A 22,129-nucleotide genomic window follows, 5' to 3' on the forward strand; every position below is an offset into this window, starting at 1 on the left:
TAATGTATATGTATTGAAATTTAGTCCTTCTAGTGCTTTTATCCAAAAGATGTTACAGGTTTATAGGATGCTCCGAAACCAGATTTGTTGGTTCTTGGTGAGGTAGGCAACCGCATCCATGCAGAGAACATTCAGAGGATAAGGAAATGATTTGCGTGGCTGTAATGTTAAGCATTTTTCCTGTTAACCTTTCACAAATGAAATTATAGTTCATCCCTGGAACGCTGCAGGGATTTTAAACTCCAGGACCTATCCAGCATTGTGTGCTGCAGGACAGATCCGAATTGGCCTTGGAACAAACAGGTATGCAGGCAGGTGCTCGTGTTTGTGGTTGCTGAGTGGTGGGCTGCAGTTACAGAGTAAGCTCTGTGACACTGTTCCCTCTACACCCAGAACAGCTTCTTGCAGAATTCTGTTGGCACACGTTGGGTGCTGCTGTGCCGTACTGCAGGCAGAGCGCTCCCTTAGGGCCAGGCTGGTTTGCTCTGCCCAAACACATAACCTGGGGCTGGGGACTGCCTGTCACTGCTCCCAGCCTTTCCTTGGTGGTCATCTGGCTGTGGGTTTGCAGAGGGGAGGGATGTCAGTGAGGTGATGGGGCTTCTGAGGGCGTCTGCTGCCCCCATAGCACTGGTTGTTGCAGCACACACCTGGGGTCGTGGGAGATGATGATGCCACCCCCTTCCCTCGAATGGGACTATCTGACACGTGCTGCAGGTGCTCTGAGGATGCTGTACACAGCAGCCTTGTGAGCAGTGCTGCGCAGGGCTGCCTGGATGCCATCCCACCAGCCACAGGGGGAAGGATATCTTTTTCCTTTATTTTGCTGTCAATTTACTCTAAGAGAAGAGTGTGTCCCTGAAAAGCTTTCTGCCTGGGAGAAACTGTTTCCTTACTGCTTCTATTTCATGTGAAATTAATTCTAATGCAACATTTATTAATTCAAAAGCACTCTGTTCTCCAGGCTAAAAGGAAGGCTTTACTCTGTCAGAGTTCTACATCGGGACAAGTCATGAAATGCTGTAACTACTTTGCTTCAACATTTCTGTTTGACAGAACGTATGCTTCTGCTTTGTGTAGGGGAGCAATTAGATTTGATTGGAGCAGTTGTTTTAAGAAATAATTTATCTGTGCAATTAGATTCTGAAGCACTATCTGCTCGTGTTTGAGTGCCTTGGTTAGATTAGAAATGTGAATGTTTTAATTGAGGAAGCGGTCTGTAAGTTGCCTACACGTATCAGTTGGGCAGTGAGATGCGGTTTACATGGGTGTCACAGCCCTGCCATCCCCTCTGCTATCCTTCCCCCTCAGACATCTGCCACGAAGCTCTGTTTGCGTGTTTGAATAAGAATTTCTAGTCCAGTGCTGCCCCAACATGCTTTGAATGCAATACCCATCTATGTAATGATGGTCCTTGGAGACTTGGTTTTGTGTTCTGGAAGAGGGTAGAACCATGCTACATGTATGGGAATGTGTGTCAAAACAGGGATTGTGCAGCACAAATGATGCCTCTGTGGGGGCCATTGCTTTAATTATGGTATGCACAAATTAGGCTCCGCTTTAGTTACCAAGCTGTGTTTTCTTGAATCTGCTTTTGTTATCTTTTGTTTTGCTGTTGCAAAACTGCATGCATATGAAGCCTGGGAAGCCCTGATGCAGCCTGATTTCATATAGGAATAAAGCAAAGCTCAGCAGCCCAATTTTTTAACCAAATCCAGCCACAGTGAAGTCACTGTTGCAGATAATTCATGTTTCAGCTTCATGCCATTAGCATTGTGTCACCTTCCATCACGCAAAGAACTCATACAACCAGCTAAGCATTCGAGTGCCCAACAGTTTGGAGAGCACAGCGCATATGGAGCTGAGTTTCATGTTTTTGTTAAAAACTACTTTGAGTAAGGGGAATTCACACTGGCATCAGCACCTCCTTACTCTTAGGGGTGCAGGGTGTCCTTGAGGGGTCACCTTCCCATGAACAGCTCTTCCTATTGAAGATTCCTAATTAGAAGGATACTTTTGCCTCTAACGTAGACTAAATCATCCTGGAAATTAAGAGTTATTATTGTGTTGCTCCCAATGACATGGGAAACGGTCACTTCTGGCTTTGCAGCAACACTTCATATAACTGTTTTGCCCTGTGCTAATAATCAGGAAACAGCTGTAATGATGACAACTGCTGTCTCATCCCTCTCCCTCGTTTTTCAGCCTTTGGCATTTTGGTCTAGCCAAGTTTGATTTGACTTTGCACAGAACAGCACAGTGGCAGGACTGTGGCTCAGGGCTGCTGGCAGAGGGGGGTTGTCAGCCCCACACTTGGGGTACAGCACCCCAAGCATGCGCGTGGGGTTTGCAGGCCTGTCGTTGTTCATGGCTCCCGTTTCAGATGTGCTCCCTGCCACTTTCAGATTGCACGATGGCTGCCTGGCTGCTCAGTTACTTTTTGACTTTGGTGCATTTAATGGTTTCCACACTGGGAAGTTACAGCTTTCTACATGTTCCTATACTGGATTTTCTCTTATTGATTTGAAAAGGTGAACTACTTTATCCCATCAGCATCACTCTGGATTCTGTATCTATCATTGAGCAAGAGCTGTGCTGCTGGGATGTAGGACTTGAAGGGGGGGATAAATGGCTGTAATAAGTGCTTTGTCCTCAGGAAATACTGAAGTGTTTTGAGGATGGTTTTGGCAGTTGAAGTACAGCTTTGTAACTGAACTGCAGCATCTTTGGAAACCTGTTGCCTCCGGTGCATCGGGATTTGTCTTCTCTTTTTCTCTCTCTCTTTGCCCCCTACCTCCTTAGTGCAGCACTCAGTTCGGGGGACTGTGAGGTGTGATTCACAGTTTGTAGTTAGAATAAAGGTAACTTTAGTTAATGACTCACTAATATTCCATTGGTGGCAGGTCTGACTGAGGAGGTTGTGGTCTCTCACTCATGGTTTTGTCCCTGTCTGCAGCTTGCCATCCTTTACGTGTAACGTCCCAGCTGCCTGTGGGCCAGACCTGCTCTGTGGGTGTGGGGCTCTTGCCAGCTGCCCACCAGTACCTCTTGTATTTACAGTGAGCAGGGAACTTAGCCTGCCCCCTGGGTGCCAAACACATTAATTGTGCTGCAGTCAAGATGACAACAATCTTCATCTTCTTAGACGTTGTTGTTGTTGGAAAACTCCTCATTTAGCACTTCTCAGCATCTTGGAAGGATTGTGTGGGTGGGTGGATGCTTTGTTTTTGTGTTTTGTTTTTTTTTTACTATTATTTCTACTATTTACCTTTCCTTTCTTGTTTCAATACATGTGATCCCAGTGCTAGCAAAAAGTTGGGAAAACTTGATTCAAGATTTAAGTGTTGCTGCTTTACATCCATGTTTTGTTTTTTAATTGCTCTGTCAGGAACACAAATGAGAAGGCTTTTCCTCTTTTTCCATGCTCATTAGACCTCCAGCTGTTGGAATCAGCTCATTCCTGGATAGCTCTGGCATGGCAAACAAGACCCAACAGCTTTCTCTGCTTCTGTTTACTGCTGTGAAATACTACTGATGGCCCATGGGATCAGAGCAGTTGCTCTGCAGCAGTTATGTACAGACCTTTTACCTTTGTGGTGGTGTTTGTTAAACTTATGGTAAAGGTAGGTAGTGGTCCAGACTGCAGTTCCCCCTCCCCTTAACAAAACAAAACTAACAAAATGAGTTGCTGCCCCAGTATTATGTCTCCTGTTTGGTCAGTGATGATTTTGGAACATGCTTCTCAGAAAACACACTGGTTTTTGTACCTTATCTGGGTGATCCACGTACATCTGCCAGTGGGAATCACATAACCCACAGCTGCATCCCTTAGGACTTGGCGTTTTTGTTTCTATGTGAGTAGAAAGGCCAAGGTATTAAATCACTGCACACAGCCAGGCTGAGCGGAGGACTGAGCTCATTTGGGTTCTGTGATTCAAAGAAGTTGATGGAGGATCACTGGAATGCTGGTCTGGAAACCGGGGCAAGGAATGCCAAAAGTAGGTGTGCAGGCTAGTGCTCAGCCTGGCAGTCTGCATATTAAATCGGAGTGATTTATGGAGCTGTTTCTGTTTAAAAGCTTCCTCCTGCATTTTAGAAAGTGGAGCTGCCAGACTGGTCATCGTCCAATCCCCAGGCAGCCGGAATTGGCTGCTGGCTGCAGCAGGAGCCGTGGCGAAGCTCTAACAGCCGTTCCATGCAGGTTCTGCAGGCTGCCACATCCTTGCTGCTTCCCAGAAAACAGACAGTGTCAAAATGTTACACGGTATGAGGACATTGCCATGGCAACGTTAGCATCCCATGACACTCGCTCTCATGCGGTGGTGTCGGTGCTCACTGTCATCGTTGTGCTTGCTTTCTCCATCTGGGGCCTTTAGGAATGCCATGCTGCTAACAGTACGTGTTTCTGCAGGGACTGCTGGTAGCTATGGGGCTGATGGTTGCCACGAGGTTGCTCTCTGGTCTTTGGGGTCTCTTAAATAAGGCAAGTGTTCCCTTGTATAATACAGTGACTCTTGTAATTCATCCTGTGCTGCAGATGCTGTCAACCTGGGGCTGTTCCTGGGCAGCAGGGCTCTGTAGAGTCTCGTACTCTGTCTCCTGCTTCCATTCCTGTCTCTGGCAGTGGTTTTGGGCTGCCTATAAATACTTCAGTTCTTGCTGCTGCCTCTGCAGTAACAGTGTCCCACTAGGATTCACAGTATTGCCAGTCTGTTTTTTCCCTTTTTCTTTTTGTATTTATATGTTTCTGCCAGGTGATGTTTTCCAAAATTAGCATCGTGGATTTTTTTACTGAGCAGACAACACATGTTTATTGGCTCCTTTCCCTTGACACAGAGAGAGCTGTTCTCAATGTTTTATTGATAAGCTAGAGGCTTGGCAAGAAACAATAAAGGTAAGGGTATTTCTATATGGCAGCCAGCAGCCATTCCACCACTGCTATTTTCCACTTCTGTTTGACACTTGGAAGCATAGCAGGCTTGGTTTAGTTATTGTGCATGAGCAACTTCTGAAAATTGCACAGATAAAGGCAGCCACTTACCTACTGATTCACCTACCTCAAAGGCATGAGCTGTGGGTGATCATAGCTGGGAGTGTGAGCCATTAGCCTTGGTGTGTGTGTGCAGCAAGGCTGTGCTCACACTGCTGCCATGGCAAAAAGGGGGCATGTATGATAAAGTCCTGGCTTGTGATTCTGCCAGCTGGTAGAACCACTGGGAATGGTTCATGGGGAATGAGAGGATAAATGAAAGATCTGAGAAAGTACAGGTTGAACTAAGGGAAGAACTTGACTTGCAAACATCTCTTCTGGACAGTTTCACAACAGTAATTCTCAGCTCTCCCGTTTGGCGCAGAGCTCTGCTTGAGCCAGAGACCCAAGTTATCTTTCTATAAACTTTTTTTCATCTGTTTTAACTAAATTCCTAGCTTCTTCTCGTATCAGGGGTCTGTTCCTGTGACCTGTCTGCTCTGTTCCTGCAGAAATGCTCTTACTGCTCTGTAAGTCCTCAACTCCATTTTTCCCAAGGCACAGCCCAAGCCAAGTGCCTCTACCATGGCATCGTGTTGGATGTGTTTCACTGTGTTCGATTTTTGACTCCGTGCTTCCTGGCTTACCTACTAGAGCTCCATGAAATATTGGATGGTTGGTTAAGGCAAAATTTGGCTCTCTGCTCGAGGAATAATACCAAGCAAATTATCCACAGCCCATTTTAGCTGGTGAATTTGACTCTGTTTTCACAGTCTGTTCGTTGCAGCCATCTGCTGCAGAGAGACAGCGAGCTTCTAGGACAGGCTTCCTGTGAAAGTCAGGAAGTCTTATTTCAAGCCATCATTCTGCTTAATCTCCTGGTGTTTATAAAACTTTATTTCCCTCAACACCTTTCCCTAGAGCCTAAAGACAGGCTTTACAGAGGTCAGCTGTGGAAGGTACTAACTGCATTTTTTGAGGAAAAAGATGAATCTTAAAGGGGTGATTGGACCCCATGGTGGACTGAAAATGTTTAATTGATCAAAGTGTTTGTTAATAACTGCCAAGGCTTCTGTCTGTTTGGTTAAGATTGTTTTGCTGTGGGGGGGTTCATCAGTGCAAAAATGTTCTGCTTGTGTCACTGACATTCAGTAAATGGTTTGAAGACTGGATTTTGCTGGCTCTCCTGTTAAACGCTGGTGTTCAGGAACATTCTCAGTCTTTTATTTCAGTTTGTAAGGAAGGAAAAAAGGAAAAGCATAACATCTTGATATGAGTAAACCTTGCAAGGTTCAGACTTTGTAAAAGGTTCATTGAGCTTAAGCTCTTACAGTCGTCAGATTTGAGAGGAAATTGCAGTCAAAAGCAAACACTTTAAAACTTGCTGATCTAAGTGGTCTAATAGTCAACCTGTTTACTCCCTTAATTTTCCTGTGCTTATCTCTGCAGACATGCAGGTATTCAGTCCACTAAGGCGGCAGTGAGAAAAGGGGAAAAGAGCTGAAGAACTAGGACAGACTTGGATTATATTTAACAGTGTTCTATTTCAACTTGACAACCAGCTATCGAACACCTACAAGTTTGCAACTGTGATTCACTGGGAAGCTGACATTAACTGATGTCACGTTGTATTAATAGCTACAGAATTGTAACTGCATTTAGCAATGAGCTTCATTAACAGTCTCTACAAACACACTGACAACCATTTGAAAACCTGAAAATATTAGGTATGGTTAAAAATGGTTTGTGCCATAAAGGAACCCCCCTGTGCTGCCAAATGTGTTTACAGCAAGTTCTTGCAGGTGTTATGCATAATAATTCCTCTTTATCACTTTCAGTACGTCTTACTGGTGGAAGGAAATGCTTGAGGTTTGATCTACAGTTCTAAATTAATTAGGAGCTAATCTAATGGGATTACACAAAGGCTGTTCTCAAGAAAAATGCTGTGGCCACAAGTGGAAGCTGTCCAACAACTACCCAAATAGGACACAGTGTTGCTCTGGGAGGCTTTTGGTCTTTCATGGTTTGTTGTTGAACACTGGATTCAATTAGAAACACGGTTCTGGCAAATTGTGTGTAATGGGCTCTGGGCTGAGCAGAGCTCTGTGTTCAGCTCCCTTTGAGCTTTGTCTATTCTGGGTGTTGTGAGCTCACCTCCCAGGTGCTGGTGGAGAGGTGGAGATGTTAAGTACTTCCTGCCATCTTTTGTAGGTGCTAAATTAGCAGCTAGTTCCTCACCAGCACTTGCTAACTGTCCCAGGAAGAATGAAGCAGTTTGTCTTGTAGCCTCTCTGCACTCTGTATGCACTATGTTAAGCTTTGCATCACTGGCATGGAAGGTCAAGATTTGCTGTAGAGGTGAAATGAAATGAAAACTGGGGATCAGGAGGACATGTATTCATTGGGCTGGGTGCTGAGGGGACCTGCAGCCTCCTCTCCTAGGAGGGAGCAGGGACTAAATTCATGGACCTGCACACTTTGGTCTGTGCAATGCTCTGGGTACCTCTGGAAGCCACTCTGCTGCTCCTCCCAGCAGTCATGTTTCCCTTAGCTCCTTCTCTATTATATATGTCACACTACCTCTTCTGTTCCTTTTTGCCATGAATAATTCAATTGGGTTTAAATTTTCAGGTGATGTCTGCTTCCGTCTCTTTCATCCATCACTGGGTTTTGGCATCTATCACTTGGATACGTCTCAGCTTTTGCTGACCTCCAGCTTTTAGGCTGGCCTTGTGTGCCCTCTTCTAGAGGCTGGGAGTCCCCTGAGACCAACAGGAACTGCAGATAACAGCGCTTTGAAAGCAAACGAGCAACATTATTTATTTTAAAAAACAGAAATCATAGCCAATTTTCCCCTTTCGTACCGTTCTTCTTTGCAAGGTTAGAAACACTGTCTTCAAGTACAGCACTGAGCAGTCATTCACCCTCCCTTCTGTAGGGTGTGAAGTAGCTGTCCAGTCAATCAAGTATACTTTGTGATCTTCAGTAACACTGCTTTACTTAAAATATTGCAGCAGCAGCTCTTGGTTGGATGTGTAAGCCAGCAAGTGATGAAACCACCTCTGGCTCAGTGTGTCTGTGTTGTAGCAGCCTATGACAGTGAAGGAGTGTAATTAGCAAGACACATAGAATGGGATTAAAAAAAAGATGTGAAAATAAGCAGAAAGATTTGAAAAGGATTAGGAGAGTAAATGACAAACCAGTAGTTAAATGGTGCATGATTAATGACTGTAGAAGTAAAAAGGTTGACTAAATATTGTGACTCTGTAATGGCTGCCCCGAAGTAATAGGCAATATTGTGTTCAGGAGACTCCACAAATGGATCCGTATCGACGTGCTGACTTTGGGGTTAGACCCAGTTCATGTCTTAGAGATGGGTGCTTCCAAACTGCCTGGAATCACATTTGTTAACTGGTGGCTTTAGGGGCTTAAGGGAAGTACATCTGTACTGGAATTGTTTTCGTAGTGCTGCTTTGTGTATGCAAAAACAGCCTGGAAAGATGCATCTTCCATAGTGGTGCAACAGGAAGTATTGAGGGGTAACTGGGGAATCAGGGATAGCTGTGACTCTGTCTTATAGCAGATGTGACAAAGTCTGTGATATACTGCCTGATCTGGGGCTGGAATTTGCCTCTGGTTTCTTGTCATTGTTTCTTAATTCTGATTTTCAAAGCAGTGCTGAGCTCTGCTTTGCATTTAGCAAATACGCTGTTGAGGACATGGAATAGAATGTGGACGTTCTCTTTTCTATAGTGCCTGTCTTTCTCCTGTCTCTGCTGTGTCCTTTAAGACACAGAAGAGCAGATCTGAGAATGACTGTTGTATTGTTTTGTGCTTTAAAGGTCAAGATTGGTATCAAATCAGTGCAAGCCAATGGAAACTCAAAGTGCCATCCTGTCATACTGAGATGCTTGACCAAAGATTTGCAGCTGACCTAATTTTTTCGTTAGGAGCACTGAAGTTAGGGAAACTCTGAGTGCAGCTGAGGGAGCTGAGCACACAGCCTTGGCCATTATGAAAAAAATCGCTGTTAATATTCCTTAAGCTTTCATTCGTGGTGTGTCAGAGGCTGGGCTGTGAGGTGAAAATGGTCTGCAGCCACTGTAAGTAATTAGTGCTCAATGTCATCTGCAGTGACTTTGTCTGTCAGTTGTGTCATCACAGTGTATATGAGGAATCTGTTAATCTTCAAAGATAACCATCTATATAACATTTGTCAGCATGGAATGTGTTCTGTCCTTTGGGACGGGTGACTGCCTGAGAAATGTTTGTCACACACCTGCTTTATAATTGGGATCTTTGAATATAGTTCTGTGTTTGTTACACACAGATGTGGGGGGGAAATTAAGGATGGCTTGTTTAAAATGCTTTCCATAAGAAAACCTTTCCATTGTAAGACAGCCGTCCACACAGGATGCTTTTGCTTGTGGCAGGAAGGATTTAAGGCGTTCAGTTCTCTCCTGGAGGCATATGCCTGTGCTGCGTTGCAATGGGAGTTGATGGGAATAGCTAGCCATGAAAGAAGAATAGATCCCAAGGACTACATTTGTGAGAAATCTCAGCAGGCTCTTGTGCAGGGCTGGGTGTATAAATTGAGTTCAGACGCAGTAAATAGGTTGCTGTCATCTACCCGTCATCCGCCTCTTTACTTCAGTGGAGTGAAGATGAGAAACAGTTACATGAGAGTATCCAAAGTGAGTACAGAGGGATAAAACTAGACATGTTTTAAGGAAGAGATGAGGTGCAGCATTTTCTTTTCCAGTTTTCACTGGACTGTCAGCCTAAGCACGTCAGTAGCTTAGGAGTCCCAAGGAGCACCAGACTCTGTGGTCAGCAGCTCCCAGCTTCTGCACTTTGGTTTTGTCTTTGAGCATTAAATTGCTGTAAGTTCAATAATTTATCTCCTTCCAACTGCTTTATTGTCATTTTGATTTAGTAATGGATTGGCTTGGACAGCGGTGTCAGTGCAGAGTGAATGCTAGGGGTATGTTGAGCACAGACTGCAGGTGAGAGCGCATCTCGTGTGAGCAGCACTCCATTTCCGTGGGGCTGCTCCCAGAGGGACAGCATGGTTGGGAGATACAGAAACAAGAGCTCCTAAACTCTGCCTCTTATCACTTGGAATGTTTTCTCAACACTCATCCTCTGTCACAGTCTTCTTGTCAAAGTTCTAATTGTTCTTCTTTTTTTTTTCTTTTTTTCTCCTGAAGTAAATTTTGCTACTTAAATAATGTTTGTAGAGCGGTGCACCAAAACTGCCATGGGTTACTGTTCTCACTGGCATTATTAGAGCAGGAGGAAGGCTGCCAGAAGATATTGATTACTTGGTAAAAATAACTTCAAACTTCTTTGGTCTTCATTCCTCCCTCCTTTTTTTTTTTATCTTTGCTTCTTGCATTTCTGTAAATGGATTTGTTTGCCAAAATTTCTGAGCAAAATGTTGACCACTGCTGGTGCTGATTGGCAGCCTTATGTTTGGGTGACATCAGAAGAGGTTTTGCACTGCTCTGGAAAGTCTTTCTAGGATTTACATCCACTTGGATCGTGGATCAGTTTTATGACCAATGCATCCAAGTAGCCAGGTAGGAGTAGGAAATATCAAAAGTAGTATCAAAAAGAAGTATCAGAAATGAGGATGGGATGTCTCTGGAGTTTGGGGAACTCTCTTGCTCACAGAAGCTTGTCTGTGCTTCTTAAAGCTGACATTTAGATTTGGTTAGTGGAGTTATTGATAGCCTAGTACAAGCAGTGTACTTGCAATGTGTGGTGGGTGATATTGAGGGTGTTGGTGCTGGCTGGTGGGAAGGGCTTGCTGCCTTTGTGTTTTCTAGTTCATCTCACAGCAGTGGCTTATTTCCCTTATGCCTCCCTGTGAAGAACAAAATGTCACACTTCAGGTTCATTAGGCAGCTGTGCAAAGTGGGGGAGCTTCTGGAGTGGAAAGTTGTTTTAAATAACAGTAAAATGCAAGGGAGAAAGCCACATATCTGTAGTAGAAAATGAAAGACAAATATTGTGTAATGTTCAAAGGGCAGTTGTGTTTGGTAAAAGAAAAATTCTAAGGACAAGGGATACAACAGAAGGACATTTGAAGAAAGAATGTGGTTGCGGGTATCAAAAAGATGTGACAATTGTTTATGGATCCATAGAACTACATTTAGCAGACTTCCAAATCAAATATGGTCTTAGAGCTGACTCTGGTTGCAGTGGTTGGCAGAGCAAGAGCAAAATACAGTGCTTTTCTGTAAGTAGGCCAAGGACAAGGCGTGTACCAAACATCCACACATTGTGACCTAACGATTGCTTCGGCTGCAAGGCAAATCCAGGGGTGGTGGAGATTGCAAAGTGCTTTCTGTGCATGTATCAGACTTGCAAATGGGTTCTTTGCTTATCACAAATCTCCTTGGCGTTCATTTTCTGCTATTATTCCAACCACTGAACTTCTTCGAGTATTTAGGTAAATGGGGAGTTTTTAAGCAGTTGTTAATGACTGCATGCAATGAGTCATCCAGCAGCCTAAGAAGCGGCCTGTCACAGAGCGAAGGCATGTCTTGTCACAGCCATCCATTAGCACTCAGAGGGCCCAGGCTGGTTCAGCATGCCAGCCTGCTGCTAACAGGGCACCTCCTGGGCGTGCTGAGCAGCATCGCTCCTCAGGACTCAAACAAATTCTGGCTGCTCTGCTTTGAAGACTTGGGACAATTCATGAACGTGACGGCAAGAACCAGCAGCAGGTGTTACAAATGCATTCCTCTGAGCTCAGATTGACTTGGTAAGTAAGATGGATTGATACTGATACTGAGAAGTGGCAAAGTGATTTCTTTTGTTACTGAAATGTTGTAACCCACTAGTAACTTAGAGTTGGAACTGTGGCATGTGGGACAGTCGGGACCCAACAGTACAATTTTAACATTTGTCAGCGGAGCTGTTTGTATGCAATTTCCTGTTGGAGGAGCTCCTTGATCATAGGGTCTGAGTGAGTTCTGTGTGGGCATTGGCAGCTGCATGCGGGAACATGTGGACTTGGACAGAAGCATCTGAGGGAGAAGTTGGGTGCTCCGTGGGATGGGGAGGTCCTGTTGTATTGAGCACGGATGGAGCAGGGAGGCCTCACTGGACGTGCACAGAACCATGTGTGAGCTGCAGGGAAGGGCAGTGTGGAAGCAACTTTAGTAATGTTGAGTCTGTTGCAGCCTGAGCGCTGTGACCTGACAGCTCGGTGGTGTGGCTGAATGGAAGGAGGCCCATCTCACCTCATTAGCGTTCTTCCGAATTGTTGGGATGAGAAGTTCTTGGCTGTGGGTTGCCACAGAGCCACGGTGGGGCAGACCCTAATTTTAGCACATTATGCTGGTTTTAATGACACTAATAGAAAGTCAATTTATAGGCAAGAACAAATTGCCTTTTTATGTGGGGAGGAGGATAATTCCTCCCCTGTGTTACATTATTAAATTTGTAATCTTCATTTCTAATGCTTTTCAAAAGAGATTATTAACAGAATCTACAATACAGATTTTAAATTTATGAGCTGCGTTTTTCCCCAAACTCCTCAAATTGTATAATTTATCTTTAAAGGTGAACTTCAGCAAGGCTTTTTTTAACTTAATGAATTAGAATCCCTTACTTGCTAGCTATCTCTGGACAAGCTTAAAGGCTCCAAAGATACTTCAATTTTTAAACAAAAGTAATGGATATCTATTTCCATCTTTGCTGAGTGGTAAGTTCCGAGTTCAGCCTTCTTCCCTAGCGACAAAAGGCACTGGAGGAAGAAAAGTGGCACATTTCTACGCACTGCTTGGTGGAGAGAAGGCTGCTGTGATGCTCCTTTTTTGTCACCAAGGAAATGGAGCCCTGAGTGTGTGGCTCTGCAGGAGGATGAGGGAGGACACATTTCGCTCCTGGGTTTGCTTTGTGCTGTTTAATCATGATTAGGGACTGTAAACATGTTGGGACCTGGTTTCTCTGAAGCTCATTGTTAGTGGTGTGTGAGGTGCTCTTATGTCCTCCTCTGGCCCAGCCAGTGCCCATGTCAAGAAATCCCAAGGCCTTTTACATCAACCCAGTCTTTAAGTGTGAGAATATAAATGGAAAAGTTAAATGCAGATCTGTGAAGCAAGTTGTGCAGACACAGGTGCTTCATAAGCAAGGTTAATATGCAGTGTTCTCTTCTGAGAAGGTGTTGCTTGCATGCCTTAATAAGTTGCCATGTTACAACCTTTCTACTCTCTAAATAAGGACACACATTGCTCTGTAACACGTGCTTGATCTTCCTGTTAGAGTTGTCTGCAAAACTGTCACTGGCTTTATCACCCGTGTTACCTCTTTTGTATTTCTCCGTTCTCATTTCTGCTCCCGAGGTCAAGAGAGAGGAATCAGCAAGGTCCTCTGCAGCACTTTGTTCATCTCTGCTCCTTTTACAAAATAGACTTGGCACAAGTTGTGGGCTTTTGGTGAACTTGCTGCTGCGTTATGTGTCATTGGGTAATTCACCAGGGATTTTTATTTTGTGTGCTCCTCCTGTGCATGCAGAAGACAGATGTGGGAGGCAGCTATGTGTCTGCCATGTTTGTCTGTGGGAGAGTTTCAGTGGGATGCAAGTCAGTGTACATCTCTCTAAGTTCAGGGTGAGAAAGATTTTGCCTGACTATTTTTTTTTTTTTACTCATATGATGTTTGTTAGGAGCCTGCTAATGAGATGTCAGCGTCCCAGTTCTTTGTGATTGGTGGCTGACTGGTCACCATTTGAAGATGCCTGTCAAAGCAGTGTGATTGACAGGGCCGCTGACCTGGTGCTGTCACCTGGGGCTTTGTCTGCTTTGATAGAAGTAACCATGAGTTGCTTATGTTGCAGCAGGAGTTTCCACTGTGATGGCTGGTCTTGTCCTGCTCCCAGGCCTGGGAAGCCTGACGCCCCTCCCCCAGCTGCCCAGAGATGCCTGCAGCCGGTAGTCATGGCCATGGTGGGCAGAGCTGGGGCCTTGTGCTGTGTTGAGGTAATCCCTAGTGGGGTGCGTGGCAGCTGCCTGGCACAGCAGGCACTGATGGTTGTGGACCTGCCAAGGATGATCTTACTGGAGTCAAAGCAGTGTGTAGAATTAGAAAGGAAAAATGTGTTGGCCTTCTCACTTCTCTCAGCGTTCTCTGCAGATATTATGTGAAAGCACCTTTGCTGAAGTCTGATGCACGTGGCAGTGTCAGCTGATGCAACTGAAATGAGAAGCTGAATGCTTGGGGTTGTCTGTCCCTTCTGGAAACCAGATCATCTTCTCCCTCTCTCTGCTTCCACGGTGGATCAAATAATTGCTTCCAAATGGACACAAGTTATTAGACAGTGTGTATAATTAAAGTCAACTCCTTGTGAATTTGATCATTCATTTCCGTAAGGAAAATATGAAGTAATTACAGCCCAAGCTGAACACAAATCAGATGCTATTCTAAGTGCGATTCTGCACCATGATTCCAGTTTCTGAATGACTTTAGGGTTCTGTGGCATCGTGCCCACTGAAGAAATGTGGCTATGCTCTTAATTGCTTGTAATAAACAAACAAAAGATTGCATGACTCATTGTGTCAAGACCACTGCTCACTGTGTTCATTCACACATGGGTTTGGCAAAGTGGCTTGCTCTTAGAAGAGCTTCAGTGGGACAGAAGAGAAGGAAAAAATCTTGTTAAGACATCTGGGCTTGTCAGTTCTCTTTCCTCTGAATTTAGTCTGTACCAACGCTAAACTTTATGTGCCCTGAGGACTCAGGAAGGGCAGAACAGTGTCTTGCAGAGCTTCCTGGTGTAGCGAAGCGTGGGCAGGGCAGCTCTTTCATCTCATGCCATCCTTCTCTTATAGTGACACTTTCTAGCTAGTGTGTGTGTGTGTGTGTGTGTGTGTGTGTGTGTGAAGTCACCTCATTTTTATGATCCTCTTCTAAATTGAGAGTTTTTCTGCTGCTCAGGCTCATTCATATTTCAGACTCTGGACTTAAGCAACGTCCTCATAAGGAGTTATTAATAGTTTAAGATGGATGGCAGAATTGGGACAGTGCTCTGGTTCAACGCTCTTGTAATTAAGGAGAAATCCCAACCTGGCCTTTATAACTTGGTTGGGCTGCTGGAGGACTTCCAAGGACAGGGACACGGATCTCTGCCTCTGGCCCTCCTTCTGAAATAACAGCAGGAAAGCTCCGGCATGACCCTGGCAGACAAACTATAGCCACTCACCCCTTGGCCTTTCCTATTTTTTCCATGCCCAAATGCCATAGCTTGCAAAGTTTTAGGTTTTGAACTTAAAAAGCATCACCTTAAAACACTCAGAAGAAAATGTCAGGTGCAGTATACCAATTTAATAGGGAATAAGTATTGCCATGCAGTGGTTAAATAATTTGTATTATTTATTGTTACCTGTTGCCTGTGACTGTGCCATACATACCTGTTCTCCAAGCCCAACAGCTCAACATTCCTGGTCTCAGAGTGCACTTGGATAGCTGACCCCAGGGGGTGAGTGAGTGTCAAAGAGGGATGATTAAACTCTGGGTGACTCTTAGACCACAAAAATGCAAGAAGTGGAAAGAATGGATCCCCTCACTGCTGTGCAGTGATTGTACATGTAGTTTATTGCATTATAAATACCATAGTAAGGATGTTTTAACCAATCAGTCTTTGCTTGAACGCTTAAGGAGGAGAAGGTGTAGAAAGGCTGGGGACGTGTCTGGGAGCTGCAGTGTCAGCAGCCCTGTGCTTCTCTGTCCCTGGAGAGCCGGCCTGCAGGCAGGGAATTGCTGGTGTCTCGTTGGTGGGCTGTTGAGGAATTGTTACAGCAGCGAATGTTCCGTGTGCATATGGACTCTTCATTTAATCAGACTCTTTCCTGCAAAGCATGGCAGGCTGGGGGAAGAGAAGGCAGCGTGTTCTATTTTCTTACGAAAGTGAAGAACCAGCCATCAGACAAAGCTATTTGGATTCTCCAGTTGCAAACAAAAGAGAGACCTATGGAAAGAATTCTGAGGAGTCAGGTCTTGCTGCAAGCAGTTCCCATGAAATACTCTGGAAGAAATGATCAGTTTTCATAGTCTTATGATATTCTAACTTTTTTTAGTGGTAAAAAACATAAGACTTTACCATAGTCAAAAATCTCCTTAAAAGCCATTGGCAAATGGGATATATACGTTTCCCTTCTGGTTTCTTAGCTTTGTCTCTTCTGTCAGTGAAGGAGAAAATCTCACATTTTCCTGCCTACGTGCAATTTGTTGAATTTTATAGAATTCTTTCATTAGAAATCTCTAAATAAGAATTTTGGCCATTTAATTCTTTTTTACGCAGATGAATTTTCCAAAAAGGTCAAATCATTAAAAATAGCATCGTGGAAACTGTTAGTTTTTAACCTCAAATGGAGCAGAATGAGTGTATCTCATTTTTCTAGTCTAAAATTTGCAGATGGATCTCAGGAAGATAAGATGTAAACCAGTGGTTTGGTGATGCTCCACTCGATCTGCAGCTGAGGATAGCATCTTGCTGGGGGGGGAGGTCTGCACATAAAGACGTCAGAAGACCTGCAGACCTCCTGTGCCTTGCTCAGCCTCACAGTGTTGGCTGGGGAAGTTTTCCTCTGTGCGCCCCAGGCTCAGTGGGTGAGGAATGGATGGAGCCTCAAGGCTGTTGCCAGGTGCCTGCTACCTTCTACTGCCTGCTTGATAAAGATGACCTGATTTTTGGTTGTCTTGCTGATCAGGAGGAAGCGGAAGGAGTATGGGTTGTGGGGAGAGTTGGTTTTACTGGTAGTAATCTTGGGAGGGTGCAGTCAGTGCCTGTTGGGTTGGGGAAGAAAAGATGGGGCAGATACTGGGATGGGAGAAGGAAGAGTGTCCTCTTCCAGCCACGTGGATGTACTCAATCTACACAGATTAAGAATTAATGTGTTAAAATATATTTTGTGCCCCATGGAAGATTTTCTGTTTCATTTGGAAAGAAGGGTGTAACTCTGATAGCAGCTGAAAGTAGGGCAAGGGGAATGAAGCTAGCAACCTGATTAGTGCCCCTGTTTATCCCCAGCCATTTTCTGTCATTTCTGGTGGATTACTCAGGCTGTGATGATAGTCTGGCATGTTCTGGAGCACAGTACAAACTGCCTCTCTTTAGGTGCTCATAATTCACACTCCATTAGGATGTCGACGTTGGGAATACTTGGCAGGATGTTAGAGCTTGCCAGGCATGATGAGATTGAGTTCATCTCGTTAAGCTGCCGACAGTCCAGCACTTATATCTTTCTTCCTCAGCAGTAGGAGAGCAGCCTGGCTTGCTCTGAACACACACCCATGTACAGGGCCTGCAGTGCACACCCAACAGGTGCAGCCACTCTGCTGCTGGGATGCACAGATGTTGGATGTTTGTGCTCGGCTGGGAGAGGATTTTTTCTTTTTGTTCTGAACAGTGCAGTTCTTTTATTAGTCTCAGAGCTGATTGTGGTCAGTGGTTCAGCAGAACCTCATAGTGTGTGAAGGTTCCCCCATCCCTGAGTCTTTTGCTTTATGCTCAGAGATGTGCCAAGGGGCAGCAGCTGGATTTGGGACCCTTCTTCCTGATCTCAGCAGGCGATGACTTCCAGATAAGTGCATGGTGGCTTTCCTTTTTCAGCCCCAGACTGACTTGCATTATCTCGGAGGCAAACCTCCATGAAGAAGAAAGAACTTTCTCTTAGCTTTTGACCATAAGAGTGAAGCTAGTGGCAGTGGAAGATGGAATAGCTTGCAGGGCTGTGTTTGAGCCATGGATGCAGCAGGTACACTGCTTCTCATTTTTCCTCTCATCTCTGCAGAACTCTGCTGCTCATCCCTTCTTGTATACAGTCCACAGCAGGCTCCCAAGGGTGCATCACCTCTATCGCATGGGTTTTTCTCCGTGCCTGTGCTGGGGCTGTCAGTTCTCAATGCTGTGTAAGTGTTGCTTTGAACCCAGACCTTACTTTGGAGCAGAGCAGATAATTCATTTGCTGGGGGACCCAGGTGTGAAGACAAAGAACTGAGTGCTCTCAGGTCAATATCCTGCTGCATGCAGGGATGCAGATCAATGCATGCTGCTTGGTGTGGGTAGGAACATGAATAGAAATGCGTCCTCTTTGCTCAGGCTCAGACTGGTCCTGCTGGGAAAGGATGGGCTATTATTTTGTCCGGAGCTTTGCAATAGGAGCAAATGCAACCTGCAAGCCAGCACCCAGCTGATTTTCCTTCCTGATTTTTTTTCCCCCCCTTCACTCCAAGTTTGGGAAGGTAAAAAGCTGACCAGGCTGTTCTGATGGATGTCTAAGGTGTATTGGGTGGCCTCACTGGTGCTGTGGGTCATGTGCTTTGGCACCAGTGTGTTCTGTGCATGGAAGCAGCTGGTTAATTTAGGAGCAAAGCTGATGGAGTTGAAATTCAGTCAATTCCTAATTTAAGGGTTAAATCAATAGCAATTAATTCTAAAGTGTGGGAGGGCCGTTAGCACATACATCATGCTTTTTGCGTTGGTAGCATTCAACAAACAGAGGAGAAAATGAAAAACAAACTGGAAAGAGAAGGAAGATACCAAGCACCTGAGTGGGGAGGAAGGAAGCAGTGGGGAGGTGATGAGAGGTGACGTAAGGAGAGTGGAAGGGGCACACTGTCCCTCAAATGTCAGCTCAGTAACCAGCTACTGTGGTGTAATCCTGGGTGATAGCACTAATTATGTAATCGTGACCTTGGAATGAGCTATTGCAGAACTTGTGTAGATTTTCAAGACTTGATGTTCTCCAAGCACTGAGATCAGTCTGCTGCAGAGAGAAAAGGCTTTAATGAGTTGTGTTGGGTGATAGGGAAGAGAGGATGAGAGGTGGTCACTGTTTCCTTGGGGGACAGACAGACAGGGACTGTTTTATTGTATTTCCCACCTCCAAGATGAAGGCATATACAGTTCGAGGTGGTGGTCAGCTGTATTGCAGGAGCTCCGTCTTCCTTGAGATGCCTCAGTGCAGTTGGCAAGCGAAAATGTATTTAAGGAAGAAGATGCTACAAAGGATGCTATGCTCTGTGGTCACCTCTCCATCCATCACTAGTCCATGTAGAAGAAACTGGTGGTCTGATGTCACTCCTAGACAGAACTAGGAGAATCGTGATAATAAGGTTTAATTAATAAAGAACACAATGATGGAAATATAATTAATGTAAATCAAGTAAGATTGAAGAAAAATGGTTTTTTTCCCCTTGTGATGGTAGAAGCAGGTATCTGGGTAAATGTGATGCATATGTAAGGGTTATGTCCTAGAACAACATGACCCTAAAAATGTGAAAGTGATAAATAGACCACAGATGTTCTTTGGTGCTCAGAAAGCACTTGGCAAGGAAAATCCTCTAAGACAGGAGGCATGTTAAAGATCTGCTGCTGTTCAGCACTTTCATTTGGTTTGGAGCAAACATTTATATAAACCTTATTAAATTCACAGGTGATGTGCATGTTACCAAGAGGAGTAGTACTGAGAGTAGGAGAGTTGTATAGAGCCATATAGACAGTTTACTGAGTTGTCTCTTTTAAAATAAATGTGTTTTTTGTTTGTTACGTATTTCTTAATGTTATGTTCTCCAGGGTTGTAGCAGCAGGGCAGGCACATAGAGCACAGCATCCAGGTGAGGAGTGCTGCCCTGCCAGGAGCTTACTGTGGTCTGGAGAGATGCTAACAGCAGCAGTCAAGATGAGAGCACCGGCTGAATTTTACCTCTGTTCATTTTTTTGTGTGATCAAATGCAGTCTCCAGTTCTGTGCGCTTGTTCTCTGAAGGGTGTTTAAAAGCTGGGAAGGTCATTAAAATGATTCAAGGGCAGGAGGGAAAAAATGCCAGCGCATGAGAAACATAAAGAGCTCGGTCTGTTTAACTTGTCAAAAAAGATTGAGAGATGACTTGATTATGCTGCAGAAGAGCCTTTCTAGTGAGAACACAAAGCAGCCCTTGTGGTGGGGAAGGGCATTAAAAAGCTGATGGCTGAGAGCTGGAGCCAGGCAAACTTCAGTCGCATCTTTAAATATCAAGCAGTAAAATAAGCTCTGCAGGCAAGCGGCAGATACTGCGTCTCTCTATCTTCCAGTCTGGAGTGGATACCTTTATAGAAGATACTCTTTAGATAAACATAAATTGTTTGGCTGAGCAGAACATGAAATAGTGAAATGGAAGCACCTGCCAGCACAGCCAGCTTGGCAAAGGGTCTGCTGGTCCCTTCTGGCTCTTGGCATCCCCGCGGTGCTGGGTGCCGTCAGCCTGGTGATTTGGGCAGAACATTTCTCCTTCCCAAGGTCATTCTGTACCCAGATCTGCTCTTCAGCTGCCTGCTGCCCTGTGCACCTGCCCTGCTGCAGAACCCTCAGTGTTCACTGTTTAATTGGAAAAAGTGCAGGGAATAAATCTAGAGGTGCTGCAGAAAATCACAGTACCATTCTTGTAACAATTAAGGCGAATGGTTTTGCCAGGCAGCACTCCGGGGTTTTGTCATCTACCTGTGTGATCAGCAAAGCACAGGGCTTCAGCTGAGAGAGGAGGCACAGCTCTGCCTCTCTGCATTGGCCAGGGCAGGTGACCATTGCCTCCGAAACATTTTCAGCCTGCAGACAAGCAGGGCACGAACCAGCTTTAATTCTGCAACGACTCTTTCCTGGTGTTTCTGATCCTGCTCTTCTCTCCTGACTGAGGGAGGTGAAATAACATGTTGTGGTTGTGTTCTGACCGTAGGCAGAGTTTGACTGAAGGGTTTAAGCAGGTTAAGAGCCTGTGCCCCATTTCTGGTGCTCGTTGCACACCCTGAGCCTGTCTCAGGATTGGTTTGGGCTGTGGTGGTTTGGAGCTTGGTTTTTTGGCATATCAGCCAAAAAGTTCAGCCCCTTCTGTTTGAGAGACATTGCTGACAAAAAGACTGAAGGAGAACAAGGCTGGGGAACCTTTCTGCAGAGTGACTGGAGGCAGTTTGTTAGCTGCAGCAGTTGGTGTATCTGTGCCTGGGGAGGAGGGATGGTGGAAGGCTCTTTCTCTCTGATAGCAGCTCATCCTTTGCGTGTGACCCATTCCTGGCTTCTTTTCCAGGGTTTCTCCATTATCGTTATCTGTTTTTATTCTTTTAAATACCTGTGTGGCATAGCTGTGAACGTGATTGGGAACACTGGTAAGTGTCCACCTGTAGGAAGCCAGGAAGAGCAAGTGAGAGCAGCTCAGAATTACCTCTTTCCCTCCTCTTATTCCCCTGCCCTAAGCTGAGCAGGGTGGCAGAGGCTGATGGCAGTGCCCCAGCCCCCAGCTTTGAGTCAGCACGGGTGATGGAAAGCAGCAAACACACCTTGGCTTGCCGTCATGCCATGCTCTGCCCCACACCACTGTCTTGGTGTCAAATTTGGACATATGGTCTGCTAAGCATGCGTGCTTAATTAGTTTGGAGAAATAATCTAGAGATCTTTTTTTAAGCAGATTTTTTTTTTAAGCAGTGTTCTGTAGCTGGGCAAGTGAACATTTTTCCGTTGTTTAATTTCAGCATATGTATCAGTTAGTTGTTTTGGATCTCCTTGCCTAGCAAGGCTCTCATATCTGCTAACCTAGCAGGTGCAGAAAGATGTGTGCAGAGCACCTGTGTAGGGGGGGGTGGGAAGTGACAGACATGCATGGCAGAAAGGCTGTTTGTGGAGGTCAGTGTGAGGAACGACAGGGAGCATCAGGTCAGGCTGTGGGGTGCTCTCTGAAGAGAACCTAGAAACCCCACTGGGGGACCAAAGCAAACTGTACAGGCTTGTAGAAGGAGCATCAAAGGGAGCATTTCTGCAGCAGCTGGGGAAATATGCAAGGCTGCTTAGGCTTTGCTTTTGCTGATGCCTGTATTAATGTTCTCGCCTGAAGGTTTGGAGTTTGAAAGCTCTTTAAAGAATATCTGTTTTACGTTTGTGTGACTTCCTGATTTATACAATACGCTTCATGCATTGCTGTAGGCAGACAAACAATACAAACTGTAGTTAATGTTAACACAAAACATACATATTCTGTCAGCCCAAGGGGACATGCATACCCATGCAGCACCATATGTGGGGATGGCAGCTGGTACAGAGCCCTGGGGCCAATGTGCTCACCCAGCTGGAAACCTCGGGATACAGGAAGAAGAGGGACTTTATAGCTGAGTTTATTTAAAAAA

This window comes from Meleagris gallopavo, chromosome 22, assembly GCF_000146605.3.
Source record: "Meleagris gallopavo isolate NT-WF06-2002-E0010 breed Aviagen turkey brand Nicholas breeding stock chromosome 22, Turkey_5.1, whole genome shotgun sequence".
Classification (NCBI taxonomy): domain Eukaryota; kingdom Metazoa; phylum Chordata; class Aves; order Galliformes; family Phasianidae; genus Meleagris; species Meleagris gallopavo.